The sequence below is a fragment of the Bos mutus genome, chromosome 7, assembly GCF_027580195.1.
Source record: "Bos mutus isolate GX-2022 chromosome 7, NWIPB_WYAK_1.1, whole genome shotgun sequence".
Classification (NCBI taxonomy): domain Eukaryota; kingdom Metazoa; phylum Chordata; class Mammalia; order Artiodactyla; family Bovidae; genus Bos; species Bos mutus.
In genome coordinates, this window is record NC_091623.1 from 93427121 (window position 1) to 93436688 (window position 9568).

At 44.1% G+C, this 9568-nt stretch overlaps 1 protein-coding gene across 5 annotated transcripts in view; it reads right to left on the bottom strand.

The window, feature by feature from the left end:
- The window catches only part of FGF1 (fibroblast growth factor 1), a 106600-nt gene extending 98784 nt beyond the window's left edge, over positions 1–7816 (bottom strand). For all 5 annotated transcript variants that reach the window (XM_005904296.3, XM_070374540.1, XM_070374536.1 and 2 more), the window contains exon 1: positions 7420–7816. The gene's annotated coding sequence lies outside the window, so the exon portion shown is untranslated. The remainder of the gene's footprint in view (positions 1–7419) is intronic.
- Between the last annotated feature and the right edge of the window lie 1752 nt (positions 7817–9568).

The window sequence follows — 9568 nt, forward strand, 5'->3', positions numbered from 1 at the left end:
ATAATTTCTAGTTCCATCCATGTTGCTGCTTATGGCATTATTTCATTCCCTTTTGTGTCTTCATAGTATTCCATTGTGTATATATATCATACCTAGATTTATCTTTTAAATAATATATATTCAGATGCATGGAATCATGAGATATGAAATGTTGGCCCTTCTGTTATTTAGCATGGTAAAGAATGGGAGGTTTTCTAGTTTAAAAGTCTGGCCTCAGAATAGCCAGCCCCCTAGCTCTGGGCTAGGAAATAGTCCATGGAAATAATAGCTGTCAAAGCCTCTTGATAAGCATTCACAAGCCACTAGATCCTGTAGAGAGTAAGTAACAGAAACCATAGTGTCCTTCAAAGCTCTGAGGCCACTTTCAATGCCATTAAAACCATTTAAGGTTGTGAAGTAATTAAAACTTCACATGTGCACTTACTAGCACTACAGAGGGTAGGTCTGAGAAAACAAGAAAATGACAGATTTGGAGGACCAACAAAAATCCAAGTAGAAGTCTGGTAGGTTTATCCACAGAGGTGTGGCCTTGGCCAGAATCAGCCCTGTCTACAATGTTGTGGCTGGCACTGGAGCTGAGATTTTTCCTTCCCTGACCTGAGAGATTGACTTACTACCAAGCACTTCAGCAGTTGCTATTACAGAAAGTGGTTCTAAACCTCTTATAAGAGCTTTAGAAGGACAGGAAAAGTAAAATGTGGCATTTCTATAATTTTTTCTTATTCTGTGTTCAGTGCCTCTGAAAATCAGACATAAAACTATCACTTTTTAACTGCACCAACATGAGAGGAATCAGAGCATGATAGATTCAACAGGACTCCAAATGTCCACAGGAAATAAATTTTCTTTCTCTCCCGTCATAACACATAAGCCCTGGCTTCTTGTCTCTGAGTCTTGAGGCTGATGTTCAATATTTGCTTTAAAGTTTCCCTGTCATTCATCCTGTTTACATAAACAATGCAGTTATATGAAACGCATACCGGACACTGCATTTTCTTTCTAATCTCGTTTGACCTTGTTTGGACTCAAAAAATCCTAATCAGCTGACAGGAGAAATCAGATGCTGCCTGCCTGTCTCTCTCCCCACAGCAAAGTATTTCCTTCTGTTTATGCTCAATCATGCAATTAAATGAAGGGCACGCTGGCCTCCTGGTGAACCAGTGCCGAGATGACGGAGGGAAGCAATTTGACAAACAGGCCACAGGGAAACACAGCAGACCTTCACAGGAAATTGTGTTAGCTGCCCAAGGAGACCCAACAGACACAAACACGACCAGAGCTACAGGACGGAAGCGGGGTCCAGAGGTTCTCCAGTGGGAAGGTGCCTTGCTCAAATCTCAGTGTGACCCAAGAGCAGGAACTAGGCCCTGTTTGTCGGCCTGGCTCTCAGCGACTACAGGAGAGGATGCTTGGAGAGGGTCACACCCATGAGAAGCAGGCTTTCTTTTTCTGATACTGGTACCCATTGCCTAGTCAATGTTTTCCTCAATCTCAGCTTTTCAATTTTACTTTAAAATATTTTATCTTTAAATAAAAGGAATGCTTTGTGTATATATAAAAAATGTACAGTATACAGAGAGGCACAAAATGACCCTCACTAACCCCCTTCTTCCCAAAGATAATCATTATTCACTTTTTTTCTGGATCCTTTGAAGGGAAAAAATGTCTTTATATGCCTGAGTGTATTGTTTAAAAGTGATTTACTAGGCAGAGGGTCCTGCATTGTTTGTTTTTCACCTAATGCTAGATCTTTGCATGTAGGTCTGGTCTATCCAGGAGCCAGTGTTCCTTGCCTGGCTTGTTGCGGTACCTCCTTGCTGACTTCCCTGCTTCTGCCATTAGCCTCTACAGTTCATTCCAGAGGAATCCTGCTAAAAGGTAAATGGGATTGTGTTTCTATTTGAACAGAACTGCCCAGTGCCTTTCTCTGGCACTAAGAACAAGAGCTAAGCTCGCTGTCACCACCGGCACCTTCAGGTCCGTCCCTGATACGTTTCTCACTGTGCTCCAGCCTCTTGCTCCTCATACAAGCCACGTGTGGTCCTGCCGCAGGGCCTTTACACTTCCCGTGCCCTCCCCCTGAAGTGCGTGGATTTCTTTTCTGCCCCTCGATTCTTGACATGGCTGTCTCTTCCTCATCATTCTGGTCTCACTTCAGACCCTCCTCCCTGACCACCTGTTCTAAATTAGCCTCTCATCGATCTTTCTTTTCCTTCATAGATCTTATTACTATCTGAGAATTATCATGTTCAGTTATTTGTTGACTTATTTGTGTGTCCTCCTGACACACACACTAAAATGTAATGTCCATGAGAAGAGCCAGGGATTTTATTTGTCTGTTCAGCCTTGTATTTCCAGTACCTAGACCAAGGGTTCTCACATTTGAATGTGCATCACAGTCACAGATGACTGGGCCTCAACTCCAGAGTTTCTCTTCAGAAGGCCTGGAGTGGGCCTGGGAGTTTGCATGTGTGACAAGCTCCAGGCGATCCTGAGGCTGCTGGCCCATGGGCCAGACTTTGAGAACCACAGTCTGCACAGTGCCAGCTACACGGTGGGTGTTGCTTATACATTTATTATGTGAATACACAAGTCTGCACAGAAGGATCTGCTACTTTGTTTGGAATGGCAGTTTTATTTTCAGTTTATCATTTATATTTACTGGACTATAAACCTCCAATTCTTTGTGATAGGAGGGCTCCAAGTTCTGTCAGCTAAAGTGATGTATTAGCTCCATTCATTTGTCAGCAGATGATTAGAAACCTAAAGTGTTACAGGTCCGGGGGAACCAGTGAGAGGCATTTATTGTTCTTTGCCTTAGTAACACCTCAAAGCCAAAGGTGGTGGGATTCTCGCTTGACATGTGACAGAGTACTTTCCCTGTGGGTAAGTACTCAGGCCTCCCCTGTATTTGTTTAACAACTATCCTATTGACTTGGCTTACACCTCAGTGCATTGCAATATATACAACACACACACACACGCACACACACACACACACATTTTCATATTGAATTTCAGGAAGTTACAAGATACCTCAAATCCATTTTGATCTAAAATTTAAAAACTCCTGATCTAATCATTGGCTATGTACTTGGCAAAACAAAGACAACCTGGATCCTCAATTTGTTAAATTCCCGATGAATAAAAATTTATTAAATGTAATGAGACAAACCTTAGAGGACAGCATTAGAGGACATCACTAGGTAATAAGGTTTCCCATCTTAGGTTGGAGAATGCTTTTTGAAGCATATTTTGAAACCCAGAAACAAAAATAGAGTAGTGAGATTGATTCCATAAAACTTAAAATGATCTTTACAAGAAAGAGGAGAATACGATCCATCTAGTCTAAATTCCAGGGAGAAATCTGCATCCTATGTCTTCCATCTATATTTTTTCCACTTGAATTGTCTGGGGGACCTATAGCCAAGCTCAGTGGGATGAGACATAAGCTTATCAGAGCAGACAGGGTAAGACTACATCCTTCAACAAAGCCATTTTGTCACTTTGTTAATTATTTCATTAGCCATGGTTTGGGTTTTTTTTTTTTTTTTTGAGAGATTTTTATTGAGATATAGTTCACATATCATCCAGTTCATCCATTTAAAGTGTGCAGTTAAGTGGTTTTAGCATATTCCCAAAGTGGTGCAACCATCTCCACTTTCTAACTTAGAACACTTTTGTCATCTCCCAAAGAAACCCTCACACCCATTAGCAGTCATTCGTCATCCCCTCCCCACTCCCGCCAGGCCCACACAACCACCGGTCTACTCTCTGTCTCTCTAGATTTTCCTGTTCTGGCCATTTCGTATAAATGGGATCACATAGTATGGGTTTCTTTTCCTTAAAAAGCATAACGTCTGTAAGGCTTATCCGTATTGTAGCCTGATTCATATTTATCAGAATGCCATTCCTTTTTATTGCCGAGTATTTCATGTGTATGGATGTGTCCCATTTTATTCGTCCATCAGTTAAAGGGTATTTGGCTTGTTTCCTCTGTTTAGATATCAAGACTTATGGTGCTGTGAATGTGTGGTGTCCAAATTTTCATGTTAACATGTTTTTATTTCTCTTGAGTCTAGTAAAGGTTTTTCTCTTAAAGATTTACCCAAAACATTTTACTTAACTTATATAATTCTTTTCGTTTTTGTTTTGTTCTATCATGATCACTTGGGGAAGCAAGAAGGCTGGTATCCTAAGGACTTCAGAACTCCTCTGCCCTGAGTTTGAGCCCTCCTTGCTTCTGTGTAATTGGGGGTGTGACTTCATCTCACTGAGCCTCACTTGTGAGGAAGCCAGCTCTCTGATCCTCTCAGGGATACTGTGAGGATTAATGACATAAACCCAGTAGGATCTGCTCTTGAGAAGATACTATCCCACAGGAGTAGGTTCCTGTGTATCAGAGAAACAAGATACCCTCAGGCCAGGCAGGGGCTCCCCAGCACCACAGGTGACGGCATCAGCCAAGAGGCCAGTGGGTGAGTGCAGAGGCACAGAGGGTATAAACAGATACTGTTTACTTGAGATTTGGGTTTCCTCTGCGATCTGAATTTGGTTGCATTCTAAATCCTTCAGACCACCCTCTGCAGGAGGCCCTGGCTTGGTCACCCTGCTCAGAGGGCAGGAGAAAGGTCAGGGCCTTGCTCAGTGATGGGCAGCCAGATCAGCAAACAAATTCTAAAGCCCACCCTCCAGCTAACATTTTCCCAGAGACTACTCTAATAAAAGTACCACCTTTTGTAAAATTCCTGTACCCTTGACCTTCTTGTTGGCTCTTGGGTAAGGGTATGACCCCTCACCCCTGGATACAGTCTAATAAAGACCCCCCTGTAGAGGCACTGGGAGCACAGGTGGCAGGAGAGGAGGCTAAAATATTTGAGCTTCCTCATGGTCTCTGACCAATCGCCTGTGCCCTTCACTCTTTAAAATCAGGCAGCAGAAAGTGCTATCGATAAACAGGGAATTAATGAGTTTAATAGGAAACAAGATGGCAGGCTTGCTTGGGCTCTAACTTCCAGACCACCACTTACTAGCTTTCTGATCTAGGACAAGTGACTAAGTTCTCTGAGACTAAAGTAAATGTCTGGATAATAGTGGTACTTACTTCACAGGGTCAGTGTGGGGACTTACTGAGAAGATGCCCATAGGGTCTCTAGTCTATCAGAGCTCTGTCAGTGTTTGTCATAGTTATTATATTACTTGCAAAATAAGAATGAAGGATCTCAAGTAATCTAACCATCCTCTCTAAGCTATTTAGTGACAAAGTGAAAGTTGCTCAGTCTTGTCCAGCTCTTTGCAACCCAATGGACTATACAGTCCATGGAATTCTCCAGGCCAGAATACTCGAGTGGGTAGCCTTTCTCTTCTGCAGGAGATCTTCCCAACCCAGGGATCGAACCTAGGTCTCCCACTCTGCAGGTGGATTCTTCACCAACTGAGCCACCAGGGAAACCCCTCCAAGCTATTCAGGGAGGCTGTTTTTATTTTTATTTATTTTTACTAATTGGAAGCACCTAATATGTGTTAGACACAGCAGGTAGGGCTGGGGATGAAACTTAATTTTCCCCAGGAATATAGAATTCAAGTTGGGAGAGAAACGAAGATACATGCAGCTCTTAAAGAGCAGGTAAACAGTGATGGAATGCTGAGGGTCAGCACTGCCCCAGCTCAGAGAAGAGAGGAACAGAGAAGGTCGGATGGGCCAGATGAGGTGTCGGAGGGAAGGCACTTCAGAGGCCACCCTTTGAGAGGCAAGATGGGTTCCCATCAGCAGAGCAGGGCAGAGGGAGGCAGAAGTGGACAAGGGTGGGTGAGGGGAAAGGGAGACCCCTGTGAGCACAGCCAGGTTGGGGGTCCAGTGGTTCTGGGCATGGTGGGTGGTCTGGGGACTGAGCCAGAGACAAGCCTTCCAATGTCTTTCCCATTCCCAGGAGTCTCTAGGGATGGCATACCATGGGATCTTTTAGTCACCTGTTCTATTAATTATCTTTTCTATGAGACTTTCTGTCACTTATACATTTTTGTGAACTCTTAAGAGGGAGGAAAGAGGAGGGGCTATGTTGGAGGAGTTTTGGCTCTTAATCTGAATGGTCACCAAAAAAGCAGTACAAAGTGGTAACTGTTGACCCTAGCCGTCCTGCATCCAGACCCCTTCTTGTTTTGGGACCAGCCTTTCGTTGCTTTCAGGTCATTTGGTTTTGGATGGTGATGACTATACCCCTGTGGCATGGCTGGACACAGTTCCCACATTGGTTCAGTGAAATGACATCCCAGCTAGAACTCTTGGGAAAGGACAGCACCCATTCTTGCAGGGCAGCTGTACCAGTAGGGTATCAGCCCCGAGCTGCTGGGAGCCATCTTCTACCATGATGGGTGGGTCTTCCTGGAAATGGAATGATCCAAGGATGCAAAGCAAGAAATAGAGACTCTGAGACAGATTCAGGACACCATCGTCTGAACACCTGGATCCTACCAAATCAAAACTGTGGCCGTTTCAGTTACATGAGTAAAACATTTCCACCCCTCCTCTTTCTTTTTTTGTGTAAGTCTCTTCAAATTGGATTTCAGCCCATTGTCACTCAAAGAATCTAGATTTATTCAAGGATTTATCTTGTTCCCACCAGCATTTTGTTGGCTTACCCTTAACATAGCATTCATAGTCAAGAGCTGTGTCAAGGAAGAACAGTATGTGCATGCAAGCGATGAAGACATCTCTCTGTACCTCCAAACAGGCACAGGTACATGTCACGTGCTTGGGAGGCAGAGACATTAAGAAGAGAACACAAGACTCTGAAAAAACGTCTTTCTTCTTCTTCCCTTGACTCTGCTTACAGAGCAGTTCTCCCCCAAACCCTTGCTTTTTTCCGAAGAGAAGAATTTTTGGATCTGTTAAGTGTATTTTGCAGGGTTCCAAGACGTCAGGAGATAGGGAGGAGGTGAGGGGAAGGGAAACTCTGCAGATGCTTTTCGATCTCATTTGTGTTCTTCCCTTTTGCCCAGTTACAAGGAATTAGCTGGCATCTTTTCTTTTTTTATTTCCTATTTGATGCAGAGCTTTTTAAAAAAAAAAACAAAACAACAACTAAGCATTAACATTACCGTAATGGGATTTGTTAATGATTTTCTGGGAAATATCTTCTTGAATCTCAGCAAAGATAATTCACTTGGTAGCAGCCCTTTCCTGCTTCCCTGCTAAGAATTCAACTCACCCAGTTCTTTCCGGAATCTAGCTAGTGTCTGAATGAGAGAGGGGAGTACAAGGAATGTTTCAGTCCAGCATCCATCACATAGACTCGAGCCTGCCACTGACTGAGGTCAGGGAGAAGAGGGTGGGGGAGAGCATTCAAGCAGAGCAAAAGCCTGAAGTCAAGCAGAAAGTCCACAGTAATCTGAGCCCCTTGGAGAAACGAATGTACTCACCGCTGCTTTGACTCTGGGGCGCTTTCTTTCTGGGGTGCTAGCAGCTGCGGCAGCCTACGGCGTCCACACTGTCCTAGCAGGACTGCAGCAGGCAGGCCTCTGCGGGAGGAAGGGAGTTCCCATCCTCCATCAGAAGGGAGTGGCCTTCACCAAAGGAGGCGATGCCCTTATTCCCCTAGGGGCCAGACGGTTGGGTCTGAGTGTCCTCTCCTGCTCCCTCTCTGATGTGTATGGAGCTCAGGGGAGCCCCCAGAGGCGGGCTATGTGCAGACCACACACCACACGCACCCTGTTCCAGGTTGTCTCCCCAGCCTTGCAGAGCCTGGGGAGGGAGGCAGCGGAGTGTGGCGTGAAGCCACTCTCTTGGGGCCCTACTAGAGCGGCTAGTGGACCCACAGAAAGCCCAAGGACGAATACTTGCGTATTTATTTCTCCCCTTCTCATGTGATCTTATTTTTGGACCAAACACAAGAGCTATTTGAGGGCTGGACAGCTGCCAGGTGAAAGGACAGTTATCCCATCCAACTTGTCTCCATGCCTCCCTCTGAACTGTCCCTGTTACCTTTCCCCACGTAAGGCAGGAGGGGGAGGCGGGGCTTGCTCTAAACCTTACTTTTAATATATCTGAGCAATGAGTCTAAATTACTACTTTATTTCAACTGATTCATCCCCACCCTTTAAGGTTTCACAGAGGATCTATCCAATGAACAAAGTCACTGTTTCTATGTCTGAGGCTACACGTATAGCCATCATCTACACAGTGCTGTAGACACAGAGACCCTGTTACAACACTGGGTGGGACCTCAGCCCTGGAAGGCACTTGTGAGTGACATGGAGGAGCGAGGCTGTAACTCTGAATCTCTGATTCTGCCTGTTTCCTTTGGCTGCTTCTGCTTCTAACTCCTGGATTTGTAAAACTTACAATATGTAAATAGCTTGTTTTTTTCACTTCTGATTCTTCCTCTTCAGGCCTAAATGGGAAGCTCTGAAACGCTCATGCCTGACAAAATGCCAGTTCCATATCATTATCTTCGCCATCACCACAGTTATTTCTTGAGCCCTTGCAAAATGCCGTTCCCATCCTGAGCTCTTTTCTCGCGTTATCTCATTTATCCTCACAGCAGCTCTGTGGAGAAGGTAATCCTGTTCCCATCTGACAGCCAGAGAAGCAGAGGCCAGGAAGGTGAGCTTGCCAAGAAGAGAGATCCCAGCCCCATTGGCCGACTCCAGAGCAGGAGTTTTCAGTCACTTTGCTCCCTGCCTCCTGAATCAATAAATCATTGAAATTTCACTGTTGTTTTCATCTCATAAGAATAACAAAAACCCACGTTTGATTCAGATCCATGACTTCACTCCTCAATTTCTTTTCTCAAACTCAGTTCTTGAAGAGGAGAAAGAATAAGGTTTACAGTCCCAGGCCCTGATTCGAGGTGCAGGATGGAGAGTCTTGGGCCTCCATTCTCTGTGGAGCCAGTTTCCTATGAATAATTCACTGTGCAAACACAAGACACCAGAAAGGACTGGGCTGAACTGCCCAAGCTGTGGTCCCCTCTGCATCCAAGGTGAATTGCCCTTTCTCTCTGATAACTTGAGAGCCAGGGAGATAGAGCCTAGCAGCTTGTACAATACTTCCCTCTGCTGGCCACTGGTATGAATTACCCCAGAATGGTGGTCTTCAAGATTTTCCAATGGGCACACCAAAGAATATTTTTAGAGAACCCGTTTCCAGGTTCCCAGATTTTATAAGGTATCTTTTCCTAAAACTGGTTAGCCTGAGAACAATGTCTGTGTTCATAATAATCCTATCCTTACTGGAAGGCATACCCCTCACTTTTCACAAATCTTAACTCAGGAGCCATAGCCCCAAATGTGAAAATTTCCAGGTCCAAGTTCCCAGACAAAAAGGTTCCTTTAATAATTTAACTCAACTTCCTTCAATAACTAATTAAGGCAATTTTAAATTTCACAGATTTTTCTTTTCCATCCCTTGAATTTGAAGGAGAGTACTGTGAAAGTTGTAGAGGATATTGGAAATAATAACAATAGATTAATAGGTACATTTAAAGAATTATATCAGAGTTTAATTTTTAAATCCAATATTTATAATATGCTGGAAGTTATTATCTTAATTCCATATGAACTTGGTGGT